Source organism: Somniosus microcephalus, chromosome 28 (assembly GCF_052327205.1).
Source record: "Somniosus microcephalus isolate GS21.2 chromosome 28, FLI_Smic_1.0, whole genome shotgun sequence".
In the NCBI taxonomy this organism is placed as follows: Eukaryota; Metazoa; Chordata; class Chondrichthyes; order Squaliformes; family Somniosidae; genus Somniosus; species Somniosus microcephalus.
Window position 1 is genome coordinate 14281248 of NC_141014.1, and position 24900 is coordinate 14306147.

The window sequence follows — 24900 nt, forward strand, 5'->3', positions numbered from 1 at the left end:
ACATTCGGACATCTGACCAAAAGCTTGGTCAAAGAGGTAGGTTTTAAGAAGCGTCTTAAAAGGAAGAGAGAGAGACGGAGAGGTTTAGGGAGGGAATTCCAGAGCTTAGGGCCCAGGCAGCTGAAGGCACGGCCGCCAATGGTGGAGCAATTAAAATCGGGGCTGCTGAAAAGACCGGAGCTGGAGGTGGTTACAGAGATAGGGGGCTGGATTTTATCAATGAAGGCGTGTAGGAGGTGGGACTCCCGCTTTTGGGGGTGTAGTCCCGCCTCCATCGGGTTGTGGCCAACCCACGCGATTTTCCCCTGATTGACCTTGTTGAGCCTGCCCAGCGGGCTCAGCAGGCCAATTAAGGGCCACCTGGCAACAGGTGTCAAACACTGACAATCTGTACTCTTAGTTAATTCCTTCCTCTCAGGCTGATTTAGAGATCTCTCCAGAACAGAAAGCAGAGGCTGCAGATTTTGACAGCTCGCGGCCACTCTGCTTTCTGTGCCGGTGAGATGAGGGACTCCCGAGACCTGAAGGAAGGAAGGCTGCATTATTAAGTAAAGGTAAACACTTTACACACACCAAACACACTTACCTCTGCACTCATGCGCCCATTACTCACCTGAACACCGGACATCTCGAACCCTCCAAGCCCTTCAGCCCGACGGTCCGCCTCGCTAACTTGGCGTGGTTTGGAGCCGTCGGGAAGCCCACACTTCAGGGATAAAAATAGGGACTAGGCTAAAAACTGCCTGTTAACTACCTGTTAACAGGCAGTTAATTGGCACTAATCCCCTTCCTGCCTCAGGGAGGCGGCTCCCAGCACAGATCGGGTACCCGCCTCCTGGGAAACGGGCATGGAGGTGGGTTGGGGGCGGGATGGGTTCGTGCCCCCCGATTTCGCGATTTCAACCCCCCACACGCCTCCAATCCCGCCTCAACGGCCCAATGAAATTCGAGCCCAGGGAGTTGCAAGGCCATGGAGGGATTTGAAAACAAGGCTGAGTATTTTAAATTTGAGGCCGGACCGGGACACAGTGTAGGTCAGTGAGCACAGGGGGAGATCGGTGAATGGGACGTGGTGCGAGTTAGGACACGGGGCAACAGAGTTTTGGATGAGCTCAAGTTTACGGAGGATGCAAGATGGCAGGCCGGCCTGGAGAGCCTAGATTGATCATCTCATTCAGAGGGTGGTGGGGTGAGGGGTGGGGGCATAGATTGGCTGTTTGGAGTGAAGAAGAGCAGATATGCGATGTTGATTTCTCTGTCTAATTCCGTCTAGCTGCAGTATGACAGTCTCAGCCTGAATCTATGTGCCAGTGCAGTTAACCAAGAGGACCTGCACATTGTTACTCCAGACTGCAACCTCTACTGTCGATCCAGCCCCGAGGAGGTGATTGCCAGGTATGCGATAAAACGACCCAATGTGGAATCCAAAGGGCAAATCTTATGAGATTGGCCACATTCTCAGAAGTTAACTATTAACATTACTAGGTAATCTATGTTTTACAGTAACTCGGAGAAATCCTGTAGTTGGCAACTTGTTGGTCTAAGACATCTCAACAGAGAAGTTCTAATTGGCATTGAAGAATAGTGGCCAGGTTGACCATAAATTTATAGCTAAGGCCTTTGGATAATTGCTGCTTCAAATGCAATAGTTGTTCTTTAGGAGCTCACCCTTCAGTTTCTGGTCCTGAGGATCTTGAACTCTCATTGAGGTTTGAGTTGTTGGTCAGGATTTAGATGTCACAGTTGAAGTTCCCCACTCCAGTGGCACAAATGTGGGGAGGGGGTTGGTAACTGTGTCTGTCACTGATGTATTCATGGCAGCTACTTGGGACAGTACCATACATCATCATGGAATCGTAGAAATTTACAGCACAGAAGGAGGCCATTCGGACCATCGTGTCTGTTTCGGCCAAAAAAGAGCTATCCAGCCTAATCCCACTTTCCAGCTCTTGGTCCGTAGCCCTGTAGGTTACAGCACTTCAAGAACATAAATGCAATGAGGGTTTCTGCCTCTACCACCCTTTCAGGCAGTGAGTTCCAGACCCCCACCACCCTCTGGGTGAATTAAGTTCTCCTCAACTCCCCTCTAATCCTTCTACCAATTACTTTAAACCTATGCCCCCTGGTTATTGACCTCTCTGCTAAGGGAAATAGGTGCTTCCTATCCACTCTATCTAGGCCCCTCATCATTTTATACACCTCAATCAAATCTCCCCTCAGCCTCCTCTGTTCCAAAGAAAACAACCCCAGTCTATCCAATCTTTCTCATAGCTAAAATTCTCCACTCCTGGCAACATCCTTGTAAATCTCCTCTGTACCCTCTCTAGTGCAATCACATCTTTCCTGTAATGTGGTGACCAGAACTGTACGCAGTACTCTAGCTGTGGTCTAACTAGTGTTTTATACAGTTCAAGCATAACCCCCCCGCTCTTATGTTCTATGCCTCGGCTAATAAAGGAAAGTATCCCGTACCACCCTTAACCACCTTATCTACCTGTCCTGCTACCTTCAGTGATCTGTGGACATACACTCCAAGGTCCCTCTGATCTTCTGCACTTCTCAGTGTCCTACCATTTATTGTGTATTCCCTTGCATTGTTAGCCCTCCCCAAATGCATAACCTCACACTTCTTACATTTGAGCTTGTTCGTCTCTCGTGCTTTTCTCTCTCTCCCTCTCCCTCTTCATTTATCTTCTCTCATCACTACTTCTCGACCTTCGCTCTGCTCTTTCATTTCGCTCTCCGTCTCCACCTTTCTCTCCATTGCGTCAGTCTCTGGCTGACGCTCCTCCAAGAGCTGGGAATGTTCCTGACTCATTTTCCTCTCATCTCCTGGCCTCTATTCCAATGCTGCTTTAATATATCGATGCAAGAGAGGGGATAAGTCTGGTGGGAGGTGGGGGGGGTGGGGGAGTTGAATTCCAGGTTCTCCACTCTCTCCTCTCTCCACATAACTGAATTCCCTCATCCCTGGTAAATCCTGAATGAATCCCCAGTGCCTTCTCCTTGGCGGCGACTTCTCTGACACATATCAGCCCTCAGCACTTCTCCTTCCACCCCATGTGCAAAGCCTGTCACAGCCTTGTGATCACTCACGCCAGATATTCACTGTCTGTGAAGTATCATCTGCAAAAACCAAGAGAATAAAGCACCGGGATTGCAGCACTCGAGGGGAGAGGTGCAGTGCTGGGTGCATCCAGAGCAGTGCAGTATGGATATGCTGGGTTTGTGCTAGGGCGTTGCATTGTGCTGGTTGGACTGCACTTATGGGATGCATTGCAGAGTGTGCAGGGAGGGTTGGGGATGGGTTATGGGAAAGGATGGGAGGAACTATGGTCTTATGGCCTGGAGGGAGGTGTTCTCCTTGAATTTATGTAGAATATTGAGTAATGCGAATGGCCAGGAAAGTCAGAATAGAAGAACATGAATGGAATTTAATGAGAAGTAGATTTAAAACAGATCTCAGCAAGAATTTCTGTACTGAAACAGTGATAAATGTTTAGACTGATCTAACAGACAGGGCAGTAGACACAGACTTGTCGGTTCAAAATGCATGTTAGATACTGAGAGAGAGTCCCGATACTGGAAGAATGAGCTTCACTATGTTGAGTGGCCTTCTCTAATTCCTAATTAGAATCATAGAGATTCATAGAATCATAGAAAGTTACAGCACGGAAGGAGGCCATTTTGGCCCATCATGTCTGCGCCGGCCAACAAAGAGCTCTCCAGCCTAATCCCACTTCCCAGTTCTTGGTCCGTAGCCCTGCAGGTTACAGCATCCCAAGTGCACATCCAAGTACTTTTTAAATGTGGTTAGGGTTCCTGCCTCTACCACCCTTTCAGGCAGTGAGTTCCAGACCCCCACAACCCTCTGGGTGAAGAAATTTCCCCTCAAATCCCCTCTAAACCTTCCCCCAATTACTTTAAATCTGTGCCCCCTGGTTTTGACCCCTCTGCTAAGGGAAATAGGTCCTTCCTATCCACTTTATCTAGGCCCCTCATAATTTTATACACCTCAATAAGGTCTCCCCTCAGCCTCCTCTGTTCCAAGGAAAACAGACCCAGCCTATCCAGTCTTTCCTCATAGCTAAGATTCTCTACTCCCGGCAACATCCTTGTAAATCTCCTCTGTACCCTCTCTAGTGCAATCACATCTTTCCTGTAATGTGGTGACCAGAACTGCATGCAGTACTCTAGCTGAGGCCTAACTAGTGTTTTATACAGTTGAAGCATAATCCCCTAGCTCTTGTATTCTATGCCACAGCTAATAAAGGCAAGCATTCTGTATGCCTTGTTAACCACCTTATCTACCTGGCCTGCTACCTTCAGGGATCTGTGGACATGCACTCCAAAGTCCCTTTGTTCCTCTACACTACTCAGTGTCCTAGCATTTAATGTGTATTCCCTTTCCTTGTTAGCCCTCCCCAAATGCATTACCTCACACTTCTCCGGATTGAATTCCATTTGCCACTGTTCTGCCCACCTGACCAATTTATTGATATCTTCCTGCAGTCTACAGCTTCCTTCTTCAGTATCAACCACACAGCCGATTTTAGTATCATCTGCAAACTTCTTAATCATACCCCCTATATTCAAGTCTAGATCATTGATATATACCACAAAAAGCAAGGGACCTGGTACTGAGCCCTGTGGAACCCCACTGGAAACAGCCTTCCAATCACAAAAACACCCATCAACCATTACCCCCTGCTTTCTGTCTCCGAGCCAGTTTAGAATCCAACTTGACACTTTGCCCTGGATCCCATGGGCTTTTAACTTCGTGACCAGTCTGCCATGTGGAACCTTATCAAAAGCCTTGCTAAAGTCCATATACACTACATCAAACGCACTACCCTCATCTTGTTACCGCCTCAAAAAATTCAATCAAGTTTGTCAGACACGACCTTCCCTTAACAAATCCGTGCTGACTATCCTTGATTAATCTGTGTCTTTCTAAATGAAGATTTATCCTGTCCTTCAGAATTCTTTCCAATAATTTGAATATCCACCGAGGTTAGGCTGACTGGCCTGTAATTACTCAGTCGATCCTTTTCTCCCTTTTTAAACAAGGGTACCACATTAGCAGTCCTCCAGTCCTCCGGCACCACACCTGAAGCCAGAGAGGATTGAAAAATGATGGTCAGGGCCTCTGCTATTTCCTCTTTTGCTTCGCTTAACAGCCTAGGGTACATTTCATCCGAGCCTGGGGATTTATCCACTTTTAAAGCTGCTAAACCCCTTAATACTTCCTCTCTCACTATGTTTATTTCATTTAATATTTCACACTTCTCCTCCCTGATAGCAATGTCTGCTTCGCCCCTCTCCTTTGTGAAAACAGGTGCAAAGTATTCATTAAGAACCCTACCGACGTCTCCCGCCTCCACACACATATTACCCTCATGATGTCTAATAGGACCTACCCTTTCTTTAGTTATCCTCTTACTCTTAATATCTTTATAAAACATCTTTGGGTTTTCCTTGATTTTACTTGCCAAGAATTTTTCATGCTCTTTGCTTTCCTATTATCCTTTTTAATTGCACCCCTGCACTTTCTGTACTCCTCTAAAGATTCTGGAGTATTTAGCCCTCGGTATCTGTCATGCGCCTCCCTTTTTTTTATCCTACCCTGTATGTCCCTCGGCATCCGGGGGGCTCTAGATTTGTTAGTCCCACCTTTTTTTTTAAGGGCACATATTTGGTCTGAACCCTCCGGATCTCCTCCTTGAATGCCTCCCACTGCTCTGACACTGATTTACCTTCAAGTAGCTGTTTCCAGTCCACTATGGCTAAACCTCCTCTGAGCTTAGCAAAATTTGCTTTTCCCCAATTTAGAAGTTTTATTCCTGGTCTATCCTTGTCCTTTTCCATAACTACCTTAAATCTAACTGAATTATGGTCATTAGCACCAAAATGCTCCCCCACTGATACGCCTTCTACCTGCCCAGCTTCATTCCCTAAAACTAAGTCCAGAACCGCCCCTCCCTTGTTGGGCTTGCTGCATACCGGCTAAAAAAGTTCTCCTGGATGCATTTTAGGAATTCCGCACCCTCTATACCCTTCACACTAATTTTACCCCAGTTAATATTAAGGCAGTTGAAATCCCCTACTATTACTGCCCTATAGATTTTACACTTCTCAGAGATTTCTCTACATATTTGCTCTTCTATCTCCCTCTCACTGTTTGGGGGTCTACACTCCCAGTACACTCCCAGCAGTGTGATCGCCCCTTTTTTGTTTTTCAATTCGACCCATAGGGCCTCGTTTGATGATCCCGCCAACATATCATCCCTCCTCACAGCTGTAATAGTTTCTTTAATCAATACCGCGACCCCCCCTCCCTTTTTACCTCCCTCTCTATCCCGTCTGCAAATCCTGTAACCAGGAATGTTGAGCTGCCATACCAGCCCCTCTTTCAGCCACGTCTCTGTAATAGCTATAATATCATAGTCCCAAGTATCTACCTGTGCCTTCAGCTCATTCTTATCTGTTCAGTTCTTCGTATCTTCTTATCTATGGCACTGTTGGAGACGAGAAGGATACAACAACATCTTGCATTGTTATGGAGCCTTTAATGGGCTAAAACGTCCCAAGGCGCCTCACAGGAGTGATTGTGAAACAAAATTTGACACCGAGCCACATAAGGAGATATTAGGGCAGGTGATCAAAAGCTTGGTCAAAGAAGCAGGTTTTAAGGAGCGTCTTAAAGGAGCAGAGGGAGGTAGAGAGGCGGAGAGGTTTACAGAGGCACTAGGCAGCTGAAGGCACGGCTGCCAATGGTGGAGCCATTAAAATCAGGGATGCGCAAGAGTGCAGATATCTCGGAGGGCTGGAGATGGTTACAGAGATGGGGAGTGGGCGAGGAGGCCATGGAGGGATTTCAAAACAAGGATGAGAATTTTTAAATCAAGGCGTTGCTGGACCGGGAACCAATGTAGGCCATCGAGTGCAGGGGTAATGGGTGAACGGGACTTGGTGTGAGTTACGATATGGGCAGCAGAATTTTGGATGAGCTCATGTTTATGGAAGGCGGAACTGCGGAGGAGTTCTGCCTGAAACAGGGCAGAAGGTAACTCTTATTCATCCTTCCTCTTGGCTTGACTTTGTGTTTCTTTTTTCTCATGTAAAATTGGACATCACTTTACAAGCATGTCTGTCACGTGTAGTTTGGTCAGAGGGATGTTTCATAGGAGTGCATAGGATATACAGCACAGAAACAGGCCTTTCGGCCCAACCAGTCCATGCCGGCGTTTATGCTCCACTCGAGCCGCCTCCCGTCTTTCCTCATCTAAATCTATCAGCATAACCCTCTATTCCCTTCTCCCTCATATGCTTGTCTAGCCTCCCCTTAAATGTATCTCTACTATTCGCTTGAACCACTCCCTGTGGCAGCGAGTTCCACATTCTCACCACTCTCTGGGTAAAGAAGTTTCTTCTGAATTCCCTATTGGATTTCTTGGTGACTATCTTATATTGATGGCCTCTGGTTATGCTCCTCCCCACAAGTGGAAACACTCTCTCTGTATCCACTCTATCAAAAATTTTCATAATTTGAAAGACCTCTATTAGGTCACCCCTCAGCCTTTTTTCACGACAAAAGAGACCCAGCCTTGGCCATCCTTTCCTGATATGTATACCCTCGCATTTCAAACTCAAACACAGGTTCAATCTTGACAAATCTGATGGCAGAGGAAGAAATGCTGTAATAAAAGTAAGAGAGACATTTGCAGGAAGAATGAAGTAATCATAAATGCGAGGTTATCCACTTTGGTGGGAAAAGCAGGAAGGCAGATTATTATCTGAATGGCAATAGATTGGGAGAAGGGGAAGTGCAACGAGACCTGGGTGTCCTTGTGCACCAGTCACTGAAGGTAAGCATGCAGGTGCAGCAGGCGGTTAAGAAGGCAAATGGTATGTTGGCCTTCGTAGCGAGAGGATTCGAGTACAGGAACAAGGATGTCTTGCTGCAGTTGTACAGGGCCTTGGTGAGACCACTCCTTGAGTATTGTGTGCAGTTTTGGTCGCCCTGTCTGAGGAAGGATGTTCTTGCCATGGAGGGAGTGCAGCGAAGATTCACCAGACTGATACCTGGGATGGCAGGAATGACGTATGAGGAGAGATTGGGTCGATTGGAGTTTAGAAGAATGAGAGGGGATCTGATTGAAACTTATAAAATTCTAACAGGACTAGACAGACTAGATGCAGGAAGGATGTTCCCGATGGCGGGGGAGTCCAGAACCAGGGGTCACAGTCTAAGGATAAGGGGTGACGTAATAAAACTCACTAAGCACTTGGTTTGAGTATAAAGCAAGGCTTTAATCAACTTGTTTCAGAACATGGAGGTCTAGTTGTACTTCACCAGTTCCTTGCCTTACAAAGTGTCCCTGGAAAGCTGAGGCCGACGCCCGAGTATTTATACTCCTTGGACGGCGCCACCAGCTGGCCGTCCAGTGTTATTTCACGAGTAGTTTCTTGATGAATGTGAGATTTATAACAAGGGGTAAGCCATTTAGGAATGAGATGAGGAGGAATTTCTTCACCCAGAGAGTGGTGAACCTGTGGAATTCTCTACCACAGAAGGCAGTTGAGGCCAATTCATTAAATATATTCAAGAAGGAGTTAGATATATTTCTTAAGGCTAAAGGGATCAAGGGATATGGGGAGAAAGCAGGGACAGGGTACTGAATTTGGACGATCAGCCATGATTTCATTAAATGGCGGAGACAGACTCGAGGGGCCGAATGGCCTACTCCTGCTCCTATCTTCTATGTTTCTACGAGATGGAGCGGGTCTGGTGACGTCATTCATGACGTGTTTTCAGTCGGGATCCTTAAAGGGACCGTGGCCACATTACATTTGATGTTTAATCTAACATAGTGGGTGTTGAATCTGTACTCTACAATAATATAAGTTATATATGAGTAACAAAGAAATATTTAAATAATATCATTAAGTAATATGACACCATCTACAAATACAATCAAGAACATAAGTGAAAAAGTACATTAATTGGGAAGTTATTGGTGCTTTAATCACAAATCTATAAACTTTTATATCAGTAACTGGTACAAATAAAAGATGCGTGTGTACAGGTAATATATAAAATTAAGCAGATTTGAAATGTAATTGGAAAGGGGTGGATTTACAATCTTATGTAAGTTCAACGGAAGAGCTGCGGAAACTCTGACAAACAGTATAAGTGGTGCTTATGTGTTTCTGGGATTTCTGCAGCTCTTCCTTTGAAGTTAACAGTAGACAAGTGAGAGAACCTCCGCAGAAATTCACCCCCAAAGTCTCAGACTGAAAAATTAAATTAGTTATATTCAGGGACTGAAAGCAGATTGAACCAGTGGAATGAGTGATGAGAATGAAATTGTTACAGTTGATGACTTGATTTAATCTGTAACTGGACAATCACAGCATACTGTGAGAAAAACCTGACCAGAAACAACACAAAAATGTATTTAAATGGTATATGTCCTTTTTTATAGTGCAGATCAATACTGTTGAGTTGGAAGGCAACAGCCGAGAATGGCCAGTGAAAAATGTATTTCCCTCACCATCCAGGGTAGGAGGGAAGCCTTCAGCACTCACATCCCTTCAGGAATTTCTGAATTAACATTTACCAGTAGCTTTTCAAGTGGAACAGAATCTCCATCAATCTGTTAGCTGATGTAATAAACATGTTTTTATTTTGGTTTGCTTTCCATGCTGTCAAGTAATCAGCTGGAGCAATGGCCACGGAACTCACGCCTCAGGTTGACAGACGTGTTTCCCAAGCTGCGTGAATCCCGTGGCCATGCAGGGAAATTAAAAAAGTAAGTGATAAAAGGCTCTTAAGTGCTTGTAAACGACCTGATAATCATCTCAATTGGGTCCCCCGCCGCTGCCGGTTGGGTTGGCTCCACGATGACAGATGCACCTGGGGAAAGGCGTGTGGGAGCGGGATGACAGCGGGGTCCTGACCCGCTGTCAAAAATAACAACTTTCTCACCTGGCCCGCCACCGATCTCGCCCGCTACCACCCCGGAAAATTCCAGCCAGTCTAATTTTTGTTAAGGAAACACAGCTTCGGGTCAGGCAGAGTTCAATTGCTTGGTGACTTGTGAAAGTTGGAAAGTGTTAGTCAGCTTCAGAGTCCCAGAATGGACTCCAAGGCACCCAGAATGTACCACAGCTTCGGGTCAGTCAGAGTTCAATTGCCATTGCGTGAGGGAAAAGGGAAGGTTGGAAATGTGTTTTTAAATGTTTTTAAGTTTCAGGCTGCAGCTAATAGTTTTAGAATTGTTTTGAATCTGTAAGAAAAAGGGGAAATGTGAAGTGTGTGATGTCTGCATAATGATAATATAATTGATAGATTTTACTGGATTTGAATTTATCTTTAATCATCTGCAATTTGCTGCAGATTTCTGGTTTACAAACTTGGAATCCCCTATACTATTTTCCACGCTTGGAATACTTTTAGTTTTTTTTGTAAATTTAACAAGGTGAAGGATGATAATGTTTTTCTCAACCAGTGTTAGCATCAGGGATTCCAGGACAGTTACCAGCATGGACCAGACAAAATGTAATTATCCCTCAACTCTGCCCCAGTGATGTGCCTCACAGGAGCCCTGCACCCTGTGCCAGTGTGAATTTCACCACTTCCCACTTGTTACACTCCAAAATGAGATTGTCAGTCGGTGCCACACTATGCCCATTACAGCCACTAACAGCAGGGTGCTATATTATGCCCAGAGTGTAAGCTAGTGGCTCAGTGGGTAGTGACGTAATAAAACTCACTACGCACTTGGTTCGAGTATAAAGCAAGGCTTTAATCAACTTGTTTCAAAACATGGAGGTCTAGTTGTTCTTCACTAGTTCCTGTCTTACAAAATGTCCCTGACAAGCTGGGCCCACGCCCGAGTATTTATACTCCTTGGACGGCGCCACCAGCTGGCCGTCCAGTGTTATTTTATGAGTCGTTTCTTCATGATGATGAGATTTATAACAGGTAGCACCCTCACCTCTGAGTCAGAAGGTTGTGGGGTCAAGTCCCCCTCCAGAGACTTGAGCACAAAAATCCAGGCTGACACTACTGCAGTACTGAGGGAGTGCAGCACTGTCGGAGGTGCCGTCTTTCGGATGAGATGTTAAACTGAGGCCCCGTCTGCTCTCTCAGGTGGACATAAAAGATCCCATGGCCACTATCTCGATGAAGAGCAGGGGAGTTCTCCCCTGTGCCCCCGCCAATATTTATCCTTCAATCAACATCACTAGAACAGATTATCTGGTCATTATCACAATGCTGTTTGTGGGAGCTTGCTGTGCGCTAATTGGCTGCCGCGCTTCCCACAATACAACAGTGACTACACTTCAAAAAGTGCTTCATTGGCTGTAAAGCGCTTTACGACATCCTGAGGTCGTGAAAGGCGCTATAGAAATGCAAGTCTGTCTTTCTTTCCAGTACACCCACTAACAGCTGGGTTGAGACTGGCCAAACCAGTTTCTTGTGGAAACCTGACATTGGGCAGAGAGACAGGACTTTAATCCGTCAGTGTGGCCGGACTTGAGCTGGGGTCCCAGGTGTGAAAGCACTGTGTACATTTCTACTGTGGCACCACCCACCTTTCCCCCAACTGCAGTTTGCAGGAGTATTGCTGTGTCCTGTTGGTAGTTTCTGACCATCCCTTGGTCTTTGCAATGCAGTGGAGCTCAGGAAATGACCAGGCGCAGTAACTTTAAAATATTATCTGACTATTCGAAATGATGATTCACAGCGCAGATGTATACCTCCCTCCAAAATTAAAGGAGCAGTTTACAAAGAATTTTACTGCAGAGAAACAGGCCATTCGGCCCAGCTGGTCTATACCAGTGTTTATGCTCCACACGAGCCTCCTCCCACTCCTTTTCATCTCACCCTATCACCATACCTCCCTCATGTGTTTATCTAGCTTCTCCTTAAATGCATCGATGCTATTCGCCTCAGCTACTCCCTGTGGTAGCGAGTTCCACTTTCTCACCACTCTCTGGGTAAAGACATTTATAATTTAATAATTAAGAAATTAAACTCTGGGGCCGTGAGATTCAGCACCTTAGTGCTGGCTGTCAAGGCCGGTTTCGGCATAAAAATGGCGGCTGCCTCGCTTCCGGTGCGTCCCGTGATGGCTGCCATTTTGGCCAGGTCGGCAGCGCTGCTGTTGCCTGCTTTCACCAGAAAAATGGTAATGAGGTCAAAAAGCGTGCAACTGGCCTGGCTGCTGCCCACTCGTGCCCAGTGACTCACCGCGTGCCATTCCCGCCGATATACGATCCTCTAAAGTACGCGCAACGCCATTTTCTGAGCTGGTGCCTGGGAGTGTCAGATCGAGTGACGGTGCCTCTTCTTCGCCTTCACTCTCCTCCTCTACAAAGTCGGGGACATGACTGGGCTGCTGGCAGTTCTTGGGTATCTGAAAGGAGAAAGGCTCAAGGGTCGGGTTGCCTTAATGTCGGCCCCTCTAATGATCTCCAGCACCGTCACCCCCAGCTCAGAGAGGTTCTGAATATGTGCTTCCCCTCCGCCCATCTGCTGCTGCTCATGTCTGTTATGCGCCACCTTGGCCTGCAAGAGAAAGAGAATTGTGTCAGTGAGTGTGGTGCAGTGTGTTTGGGTGATGTGCCTGCCGTTGTTGAATAGCTATCAGTGTGTGCAAGCTGTGAGATGTGGGTGTGAGGGTTACAGCAGTGGTAAGTGTGTGAGGGTGAGGTGAAGCTATGATTGTGAGGTATGAGTGGTGATTGTTAGAGATTGTTGGTAGGTGAGTGATGGGGGTGTGTTGCATTGAGCAGTGTGTGAGGCTAGTGGTGCAGTTGGTGGGATATGGCATTTGAAGATACATTCACTCACCATGACCACTCGCCTGAGGTCATTAAACTTCCTGTGGCACTGAATTCAGGTCCTGACGGCGTCTGCTATCTCTTCCCGCTGTCCTCTGGAGCGCTGCCTGGAAGGCTCCCCTGCGGGTAGAGGACCTGCCTTCTTCCGTGCACCCCCAGGATCAAGGGCTCCAGTGCTGCATCTGAGAATCTCCTTGCTCTCTCTCTTCCCTGTTGAGCCATGGCTGCATGCAGAGTGACAATGAGGCGCTTCTGCAACGAAGCACCTCCACTTTGGGGGTAAAAACAGGAGGGTAGATTATTATCTAAATGGCAATAGATTGGGAGATGGGGAAGTGCAGAGGGACCTGGGTGTTCTTGTGCACCAGTCACTGAAGGAGAGCATGCAGGTGCAACAGGCGATTAAGAAGGCAAATGGTATGTTGGCCTTCATATCAAGGGGGTTCGAGTATAGGAATAGGGATACCTTACTACAGCTGTACAAGGTGCTGGTGAGACCGCATCTGGAGTATTGTGTACAGTTTTGGTCGCCCCATCTGCGGAAGGATGTTCTTGCCATGGAAAGAGTGCAACGGCGATTCACCAGGCTGATACCTGGAATGGCGGGAATGACCTACGAAGAGAGATTAAATAGTTTGGGCTTGTACTCACTGGAGTTTAGAAGATTGAGAGGGGATCTCATCGAAACATATAAAATTATGGCAGGCCTGGACAGGCTGAATTCAGAGAGAATGTTTCCAATGGCCGGGGAGCACAGAACCAGGGACCACAGTCTAAAAATAGTGGGCAAATCATTTAAAACAGAGATGAGGAAGAATTTCTTCACTCAAAGAGTGGTGAGCCTGTGGAATTCCCTGCCACAGAGGGCTGTGAAGGCTAATTCAATAAATATTTTCAAGAGAGAATTGGATATATTTCTGAAGGCTAAGGGGACTAAGGGTTACGGAGAAAAGGCGGGGACGGGGTACTGAACTGGTAAGATCAGCTATGATCTCAGACGAAGATCAGCCATGATCTCATTGAATGGCGGAGCAGGCTCGAAGGGCCGAATGGCCTACTCCTGTTCCTATCTCTATGTTTCTCTATGTTAAGCAGTGCAGAGAGCCGAGGCAAACTTTTATTGGCCAGTAGACTGCACTGATATTGGCCCAATCATGTAAGTGAGCAGGCAGCATGAATTTTGCATGCCAAGGAATAGAGACACAGACACTGATATAGGGTGCCAGGGAATAGAGAGAGGACACCAACTGTTAGCGAATAGAGAACGACACAGACTATCATCAGAGTATATAGATGTGGTGTGGAGATGCCGGTGTTGGACTGGGGTGGACAAATGTAAGAAGTCACACAACACCAGGTTATAGTCCAACAGTTTTATTTGAAATCACAAGTATATAGACACAAGCACCAATCTCGTGCTCTGAGAGGAGCGAAGCGCTCAAAGGAAGCGTGGGTTGGATTTAGGGCTACGGCACCATCACCACAATTCTCTGACCTCAGCTCCCTTCACGTGCACCACCACCCCCCCCCCCACCACCACCACCTCCCCAACAGGGAGCACGATACCAGGAAATCTATCCTACAGACCACCGGGGAATAGAGAGACAGACACACACACATACAAACACACACAGACACACACACACAGACACACACACACACACACACACACACACACATAGACACACAGACAGACACATAAACAGACAGATACACTGACACACAAACAGACAGACAGACACACAAACAGACACACACACAAATACACACAGACAGACACACAGACAGACAGACACACACACAAACAGACACACAGACAGACACACACAAACAGACACACAGACACACACAAACAGACACACAGACAGACACACACACAAACAGACACACAGACAGATACACACCCAGACACACACACACACAGATACACCCACACAGACACACACACACAGACACACACAGACAGACAGACACAGACACACAGACAGACACATAAACAGACACACAGACAGACACATACACACACACACGCACACACACAGACACACGGACACACAAACAGACACACACACAAATACACACACACAAACAGACAGACAGACACACAGACAGGCAGATGACAGACAGACAGACAGGCGGCAGACATACACACAGACAGATAGACATGCGACACACACACACACACACACACACACACACACACACACACACACACACACATAGCCATGCAGACAGACTGGCTGTTGGCAAATAGAGAGACACACACAGGCCACCAGGGAATGGTGGCCTGTTTGTGTCTCTCTCTATTTGCCAACAGTCAGGGAGTAGAATGAGAGTGAGACGGACAGGCTGCCATTATATCAAGCCCTCACTGCCTCTATCATCCCCCAGATATTCCAATTATCAGCCAGTTTTTATTTTAATTTGATTGAAACAAATGAACACTAAGCAGATTTGCATCACTTTTTCACACACTGCTTGTATGCTGCTCATCACCTTCATCAGCACCATTATGATGTCACGATTTCCTCATTGCAACTTGCCTGAGCAGCCTCAGCTGTCTGCAGCCCAGCACCTTGCCACATAGACACTAGAACATAGAATGCACCGATTGTGAGACAAGTATTATCGGGAGAGGCTTATCAGGGCTGGGGTCACCACTCACAGCTCGGTAAATGTTAGCAGCCAGGATCGGCCCTGGTCATCCTTCAGAACAACTGAAAGGTAATTACGGGGTTCACATAACTGGTTCCAGGGATGAGGGATTACAGTTACGTGGAGAGACTGGAGAAGCTGGGGTTGTTCTCCTTGGAGCAGAGAGGGCTAAGAGGAGATTTGATAAAGGTGTTTAAAATCATGAAAGATTTAGACAGAGTAAATAAAGAGAAACTGTTTCCAATGGCTGAAGGGTCGATAACCAGAGGGCACAGATTTAAGGTGATTGACAAAAGAACCAGAGGCGACATGAGGAAAAACGTTTTATGTAACGAGTGGTTAGGATTTGGAATACACTGACTGATAGGGCGGTGGGTACAGATTCAATAGTAGCCTTCAAAAGGGAATTGGATAAATACTTGAAAGAGAAAAAAAATGCAGGGATATGGGGAAAGAGCGGGAGAGCGGGACTGACTGGATTGCTCTTCGAAAGAGCCGGCGCAGACTCGATGGGCTGAATGGCCTCTCTCTTTGTGATGTACTACTCTATGGTTCTATGATAACCACCCTTGAAGGAAGGACGTCAAGACCTTGGAGAGGGTGCAGAGGAGATTTACTAGAATGATACTGGGGTGAGGGAATTCAGTGATGTGGAGAGACTGGAGAAGCTGGAGTTGTTTTCCTTGGAGCAGAGAAGGTTAAGGGGAGATTTAATAGAGGTGTTCAAAAATATGAGGGGTTTTGATAGAGCAGATAGGGAGAAACTGTTCCACTGGCTAGAGGGTTTGTAACCAGAGACACAGATTAAAGGTAATTGGCTAAAGAACCGGAGGAGAGAAGAGGAGAATTTGTTTTACTCAGCGAGCCATGACCTGGAATGCGCTGCCTGAAAGGGTGGTGGAAGCAGAGTCAATAATAACTTCCAAAAGAGAACTGGATAAATACTTGAAAAGGAAAAATTTGCAGGGCAATGGGGAAAGAGCAGGGGAGTGGGACTAATTGGAGAGCCCTCTCAAGGAGCTGGCACAGGCACGATGGGCTGAATGGCCTCCTTCTGTGCTGTATCACTCTATAATTGGATGTGTCAAAAGGTGAATTAGTTGCTTCTTCGAATGGCCCAGCTGGTTGAGATAATGAGTATCTGCGGCACACACACAGACCAGGATGGCTCCAGGTTCAGTGCCTGGTCCGTGCTCCAGGTTCAGTGCCTGGTCCGTGCTCCAGGTTCAATGCCTGGTCCGTGCTCCAGGTTCAATGCCTGGTCCGTGCTCCAGGTTCAATGCCTGGTCCGTGCTCCAGGTTCAATGCCTGGTCCGTGCTCCAGGTTCAGTGCCTGGTCCGTGCTCCAGGTTCAATGCCTGGTCCGTGCTCCAGGTTCAGTGCCTGGTCCGTGCTCCAGGTTCAGTGCCTGGTCCGTGCTCCAGGTTCGGTGCCTGGTCCGTGCTCCTGGTTCAATGCCTGGTCCGTGCTCCAGGTTCAATGCCTGGTCCGTGCTCCAGGTTCAATGCCTGGTCCTTGCTCCAGGTTCAGTGCCTGGTCCGTGCTCCAGGTTCAATGCCTGGTCCGTGCTCCAGGTTCAATGCCTGGTCCGTGCTCCAGGTTCAATGCCTGGTCCGTGCTCCAGGTTCAATGCCTGGTCCGTGCTCCTGGTTCAATGCCTGGTCCGTGCTCCAGGTTCAATGCCTGGTCCGTGCTCCCGATCTAATGCCTGTTCCGTGCTCCAGGTTCAATGCCTGGTCCGTGCTCCAGGTTCAATGCCTGGTCCGTGGTCCTGATCTAATGCCTGGTCTGTGCTCCAGGTTCAATGCCTGGTCTGTGCTCCAGGTTCAATGCCTGGTCTGTGCTCCTGGTTCAATGCCTGGTCCGTACTCCAGGGTCAGTGCCTGGTCCGTGCTCCAGGTTCAGTGCCTGGTCCGTGCTCCAGGTTCAATGCCTGGTCCGTGCTCCTGGTTCAATGCCTGGTCCGTGCTCCAGGTTCAATGCCTGGTCCGTGCTCCAGGTTCAATGCCTGGTCCGTGCTCCAGGTTCAGTGCCTGGTCCGTGATCCAGGTTCAATGCCTGGTCCGTGCTCCAGGTTCAGTGCCTGGTCCGTGCTCCAGGTTCAATGCCTGGTCCGTGCTCCAGGTTCAATGCCTGGTCCGTGCTCCAGGTTCAGTGCCTGGTCCGTGCTCCAGGTTCAATGCCTGGTCCGTGCTCCAGGTTCAATGCCTGGTCCGTGCTCCAGGTTCAATGCCTGGTCCGTGCTCCAGGTTCAGTGCCTGGTCCGTGCACCAGGTTCAGTGCCTGGTCCGTGCTCCTGGTTCAATGCCTGGTCCGTGCTCCAGGTTCAATGCCTGGCCCGTGCTCCAGGTTCAATGCCTGGTCCGTGCTCCTGGTTCAGTGCCTGGTCGGTGCTACTGGTTCAATGCCTGGTCGGTGCTCCTGGTTCAATGCCTGGTCGGTGCTCCTGGTTCAATGCCTGGTCTGTGCTCCAGGTTCAATGCCTGGTCCGTGCTCCAGGTTCAATGCCTGGTCCGTGCTCCATGTTCAGTGCCTGGTCCGTGCTCCTGGTTCAATGCCTGGTCCGTGCTCCGGGTTCAATGCCTGGTCCGTGCTCCGGGTTCAATGCCTGGTCCGTGCTCCGGGTTCAATGCCTGGTCCGTGCTTCGGGTTCAATGCCTGGTCCGTGCTCCAGGTTCAGTGCCTGGTCCTTGCTCCAGGTTCAATGCCTGGTCCGTGCTCCAGGTTCAATGCCTGGTCCGTGGTCCTGATCTAATGCCTGGTCCGTGCTCCAGGTTCAATGCCTGGTCCGTGCTCCTGGTTCAATGCCTGGTCCTTGCTCCAGGTTCAATGCCTGGTCCGTGCTCCAGGTTCAGTGCCTGGCCCGTGCTCCAGGTTCAATGCCTGGTCCGTGCTCCAGGTTCAATGCCTGGCCCGTGCTCCAGGTTCAATGCCTGGTCCGTGCTCCAGGTTCAATGCCTGGTCCGTGCTCCAGGTTCAATGCCTGGTCCGTGCTCCAGGTTCAATGCCTGGTCCGTGCTCCAGGTTCAATGCCTGGTCCGTGGTCCTGATCTAATGCCTGGTCTGTGCTCCAGGTTCAATGCCTGGTCCGTGCTCCAGGTTCAATGCCTGGTCCGTGCTCCAGGTTCAATGCCTGGTCTGTGCTCCAGGTTCAATGCCTGGTCTGTGCTCCAGGTTCAATGCCTGTTCCGTGCTCCAGGTTCAATGCCTGGTCCGTGCTCCAAGTTCAATGCCTGGTCCGTGCTCCAGGTTCAATGCCTGGTCCGTGCTCCAGGTTCAATGCCTGATCTGTGCTCCAGGTTCAACGCCTGGTCCGTGCTCCAGGTTCAATGCCTGGTCCGTGCTCCAGGTTCAATGCCTGGTCCGTGCTCCAGGTTCAATGCCTGGTCCGTGCTCCAGGTTCAATGCCTGGTCCGTGCTCCAGGTTCAGTGCCTGGTCCGTGCTCCAGGTTCAATGCCTGGTCCGTGCTCCAGGTTCAATGCCTGTTCCGTGCTCCAGGTTCAACGCCTGGTCCGTGCTCCTGGTTCAACGCCTGGTCCGTGCTCCAGGTTCGGTGCCAGGCCTTTCGCATAAGCTGTTAAGCAGCTTGTGCGCCCCGTTCCATCATTGGTTTGCCCCGAGGAAAACCAACCCTAAACATCGCAGAAATAAAAAAAAAGCTAAATAGTCATCACCGCTCCTGGTCCAGAGATCCCCGACCTCTGACCTCCAGGCCCTGGCCCCGATCCCAGACCTCCCTCCCCCCGATATCTCCATGACCACTGATCACTGCCTCCCCGACCCCCCCCCCCCAGATTCCCCTACCCCCCAGTGACTCCCTCCATGGTTCCCGATATCTCCATGACCCTCCGATCACTACCTCCCTGACCCGACCACTTACCTGTGCGGCCTCCTCCCCCACAGCGCCGCCTTCTGTCTAATGAGGTGCGAGACTCACTATCCGGGGCTCCTTGGAGCTCCCCATTTGTACCCTACGTGGGTAGAAGTTGCCTCCCAAAAATGGGCGATCCCGAATTTAACCCCCATTGATCCTGTATCGGCATTGAATCCTGCAGCAAACTAACTGACTTTAGTTGCTAGAGAAATTGGTTGTGATAAAATAGATAAACTGCGTGTACTTAAAAGGTTGGCAGTCCTCAAAGTAGAAAAGTCTCCCGGTCCGGATGGGATGCGTCCTAGGTTGCTGAGGGAAGTAAAGGTGGAATTATCGGCGGCTCTGGCCACAATCTTCCAATCCTCCTTGGATATGAGAGCGGTGCCAGAGGACTGGAGGATTGCAAATGTTACACCCCGTTCAAAAAAGGGGAGAGGGATAAACCTGGCAACTATAGAGCAGTCAGCCTAACGTCAGAGGTGGGGAATCTTTTAGAGACAATAATCCGAGACAAAATTAATTGTCACTTGGAAAATATGGGTTAGTAAATGAATGTCCGCACGGATTTATTAAAGGCAAATCGAGTTTGACAAACTTGATTGAGTTCTTTGATGAAATAATGGAGAGCGTCGATGAGGGTAGTGCGGGTGATGTTGTGTATCTGGACTTTCCAGAAAGCGTTTGATAAAATAACACATAATAGACTTGTTAGCAAAATGAAAGCCCATGGCATTAAAGGGACAGTGGCAGTGTTTAGATATGAAATTGGCTAAAGGATCGAAAGCAGAGAGTAGTGTTGTTTTTCAGACTGGAGGGAGGTATAGAGTGGTGTCCGATATTAGGACCGCTGCTCTTTTTGATACATATTAATGACCTGGACTTGGGTATACAATGCATAATTTCAAAGTTTGCAGATAACACGAAACTCAAAAATGTCGTAAGCAGTGAGGAGGATGGTAACAGACTACAGGAGGACATAGACAGACTGGCGAAATGGGCAGTGTAAAGTCCGCGCCTCAATAATACACGGACTTCGGGAGAACAGTTTAACAGGTACTTTACTGAACAAGAGGCAGCTTGAAACTGAAACTACAGAAGCCTGCTAGGGCCTTTTATACAGGGGTGGTCACTGCCGGTACTGCAGTCTAAGACCAGTTATTCCCTTAAAGGTACATACACAACAGGCAGAACATAAGAACATAAGAAATAGGAGCAGGAGTAGGCCCCTCGAGCCTGCTCTGCCATTTAATGAGATCATGGCTCATCTGATCTTGGCCTCAATGCCACTTCCCTGCCCACTTCCCATAACCCTTGACTCCTTTACCTTTCAAAATTCTGTCTATCTCCACCTTAAATATGTTCAATGACCCAGCCTCCACAGACACATGGCAGATGAAATTTAATGCAGAGAAGTGTGATGTGATGCATTTTGGTAAGAAGAATGAGGAGAGGCAATATAAGCTGTGGGTGAGGTTTTAAATGAATATTTTGCATCTGTGTTCACTATGGAGAAGGATGATGTAGGCATAGAAATCAGGCAGGGGGATTGTGATACACTTGAACAAATTAGTATTGAGAGGGTGGAGGTACTAGCGGTTTTAGCGGGCTTAAAAGTGGATAAATCCCCAGGCCCAGACGAGATGTATCCCAGGCTGCTGTGTGAAGCAAGGGAGAAGATTGCAGGGGCTCTGACACAAATTTTCAGATCTTCCTTGGCCACAGGGGAGGTGCCAGAGGACTGGAGAACTGCTAACGTAGTACCATTATTCAAGAAGGGTAGTAGGGATAAACCAGGGAATTACAGGCCAGTGAGCCTAACATCAGTGGTAGTGAAATTATTGGAAAAAATTCTGAGGGACAGAATTAGTCTCCACTTGGAGAGGCAAGGATTAATCAAGGATAGTCAGCATGGCTTTGTCAGGGGGAGATCATGTCTAACCAATTTGATTGAATTTTTCGAGGGGGTGACTAGGTGCATGGATGAGGGTAGAGCAGTTGATGTAGTCTACATGGACTTCAGTAAGGCTTTTGACAAAGTCCCGCATGGGAGACTGGTCAAGAAGGTAAGAGCCCATGGGATCCAGGGCAATTTGGCACATTGGATCCAAAATTGGCTTAGTGGTAGGAGGCAGAGGGTGATGGTCGAAGGTTGTTTTTGTGACTGGAAGCCTGTGTCCAGTGGTGTACTGCAGGAATCGGTACTGGGTCCTTTGCTGTTTGTAGTGTACATTAATGATTTAGATATGAATGTAGGAGGTATGATCAGTAAGTTCGCAGATAACACGAAAATTGGTGGAGTGGTAAATAGCGAGGAGGGAAGCCTCAGGCTACAGGACAATATAGACGGGTTGGTCAGATGGGCAGAACTAGTGGCAAATGGAATTTAACCCTGAAAAGTGTGAGGTGATGCATTTTGGGAGGACTAACAAGGCAAGGGAATACACAATGAGTGGTAGGACCCTAGGAAGGACAGAGGATCAGAAGGACCTTGGTGTGCATGTACATAGATCCCTGAAGGCAGCAGGACAGGTAGATAAGGTGGTTAAAAAGGCATATGGGATACTTGCCTTCATTAGCCGAGGCATTGAATATAAGAGCAGGGAGGTTATGATGGAGCTGTACAAAACGCTAGTTAGGCCACAGCTGGAATACTGTGTGCAGTTCTGGTCACCACACGATAGGAAGGATGTGATTGCATTGGAGAGGGTGCAGAGGAGATTCACCAGGATGTTACCTGGGCTGGAGCGCTTCAGCTATGAAGAGAGACTGGACAGGCTGGGGTTGTTTTCCTTAGAGCAGAGAAAGCTGAGGGGGGACCTGATTGAGGTGTACAAAATTATGAGGGACATAAATAGGGTAGATAGAAAGGAACTTTTCCCCTTAGTAGAGGGGTCAATAAGCAGGGGGCATAGTTTCAAGGTAAGGGGCAGGAGGTTTAGAGGGGATTTGAGGAAAAACTTTTTCACCCAGAGGGTGGTTGGAATCTGGAACTCACTGCCTGAAAGGGTGGTAGAGGCAGGAACCCTCACAACATTCAAGAAGCATTTAGATGAGCACTTGAAACGCCATAGCATACAAGGGTATGGACCAAGTGCTGGAAAATGGGATTAGAATAGATAGGGCTTGATGGCCGGTGCGGACACGATGGGCCGAAGGGCCTCTTTCTGTGCTGTATAAATCTATAACTAGGCTAAATGATACAATTTTAAAGGGGGTGCAGGAACAGAGAGGCCTGGGGGGTGATTTTCACTCAGAAGTCGGGAAGGAGGCGGGACTGCAACTTTCAGGGTTGTAGTCCCGCCTCCATGGAGATGCGGCCAATCCACGCGATTTCAACTTGATTGACCTTGTTGAGTCCGCCCAGCGGGCTCAGCAGGCCAATTAAGGGCCACCCGGCAACAGGTGACGTCACAGACTGAAATTTCATCTGTCAAGAAGTTTTGACAGATGAAATATCAGCGTTTCACAGCTGTTTGAAGCTGTCAAACACTGACAGTCTTACTTCTAACATGAGTCCTTCTACACAGACTCAGTTAGAAATCTCTCCGGCACAGAAAGCTGCAGGCTGTCACTTTTGACAGATCGCAGCCATTCTGCTTTCTGTGCCGGTGAGATGGTGGACTCCCGAAATCTAGAGGAAGGAAGACTAAAAAGGTAAGTACAGGTAATTTAAACTTCTTTACATACTTTAGACACACCAAACACACTTACCTTTGCACTCATGCACCCATCACTCACCTGAACACCGACATCTCGACCCCTCCAAGTCCTTCAACCCGACGGCCTGCCTCCTCTAACTTAGCGTGGTTTGGAGCTGTCGGGAATCCCACAGTTCAAGATTAAAAATAGGGATTAGGCTAAAAACTGCCTGTTAACAGGCAGTTAATTGGCACTAATCCCTTCCCGCCTCGGGTAGGCGGGTCCCAGTGCGGGGCAGGTACCTGCCTCCTTTGAAACTTACATGCAGGCGGGTTGGGGGCAGGATGGTGTCGGGACCCCCGAATTCGGGACTTTAACCCCCCACACGCCTCCAATCCCGACTCCACGGGTCAGTTAAAATCGAGGCCCAGGTGTGTACATACACAAATCTTTGAAGGTAGCAGGGCAAGCTGAGAAGGCTGTTAAAAAAGCATATGGGATCCTTGACTTTATAAACAGAGGCCAGGGGGAATTTTAACCCTCAAAAACGGGATGGGATGGTGGTGGGGGGCGGCGTTGCCTCATATTTAACCACCATTTTAAATTTAACCCTGGCTGGCTGAGTTTTCCGGGCCTCAGGAAACCCAGCACCTAAAGGGAGGCAAGAAGGCCTGGAAAACCCGGCCGTCCAGTGTTAAATTTAAAATGGCAATTGCTTTTCCACTTACCTGCTGGATCCTTCCGATCTCCCCAGGACTTTTCTGACCTCCACGCCCCCCTCCCGACCCTTCTGATTTCCTCCACGAGGCCCCCGATCTCCCTCCCGACTCCGGCCTCCGCTCGTGCCTCTGGCCTCTGATCTCCCCACCCCACCACCCGCCCCCGGACACCAATCTTTCCTCTGGCCTCCCATCTCTCCCCCCACCCCCGCCACCCCTCCGGTCTTTCCGACCCCTTTCATCCTCCTCACCGCTCCCCAGCTGCGGCCTGGTGTCGCAGGCCTACCCACCCGACAGCTAGCCAGCCTCTCAATCTGAGAAACGGAGGTAAAAAATGTTAATCAGGCCCTGGTGTTAAATTTGCCAGGACCTTTTGGGATACCTGTTCTTCTGGGCTTCCCGACTTCAAAGCAGCACTACCACCCCCCTCCCCGCCCCCGCTCCCTCCCACCTCTGAGTTACTATCCAGCCCCTATAGTACAAAAGCAAAGAATTTATGCAAAACCTTTATAAACCACTGGTTAGGCCCCAGCTGGAGTATTGTGTCTAATTCTGGGCACCACACAACAGGAAGGATGTCAAGGCCTTGGAGAAGATGCAGGAGATTTACTAGAATGGCAACAGGGATGAAAGACTTTAGTTATGTGGATAGACTGAAGAAGCTGGGATTGTTCATCTTGGAGCAGAGAAGGTTAAGGGGAGATTTGATAGAGGTGTTCAAAATCATGAGGGGTTTTGATAGAGTAGATGGGGAGAAACTGTTTCCAATGGGAGGAGGGTCGGTAGCCAGAGGGGACAGAATTAAAATAATTGGAAAAAAAAGCCAGGAGGGAGATGGTAGATGAGAAGAATTTTGTTTTACGCTATGAGTTGTTGCGATCTGGAATGCGCTGCCTGAAAGGGCGGTGGAAGCAGAGTCAATAGTAACTTTCAAAAGGAAATTGGAATTATACATAAGAAGGAGAAATTTGCAGGGCTATGGGGAAAGAGTAGGGGGGAGTGGGACTGATTGGAGAGCTGTTTCAAAGAGCCGGCACAGGCACGATGGGCCGAATGTCTCCTTCGGTGCTGTAAGATTCTATGATTCTATGGAGTAATGCAGATGGTGCAGGATTGTTACAAAGGGACAGAGATAGATTAAGTGAGTGGGCCAAACT

At 48.4% G+C, this 24900-nt stretch overlaps 1 protein-coding gene across 1 annotated transcript in view; it reads left to right on the forward strand.

Moving 5' to 3' along the window:
- LOC147098983 (uncharacterized) overlaps positions 1-24900 on the forward strand; it is a 411709-nt gene that overhangs the window by 43123 nt on the left and 343686 nt on the right. The window lies entirely within an intron of this gene.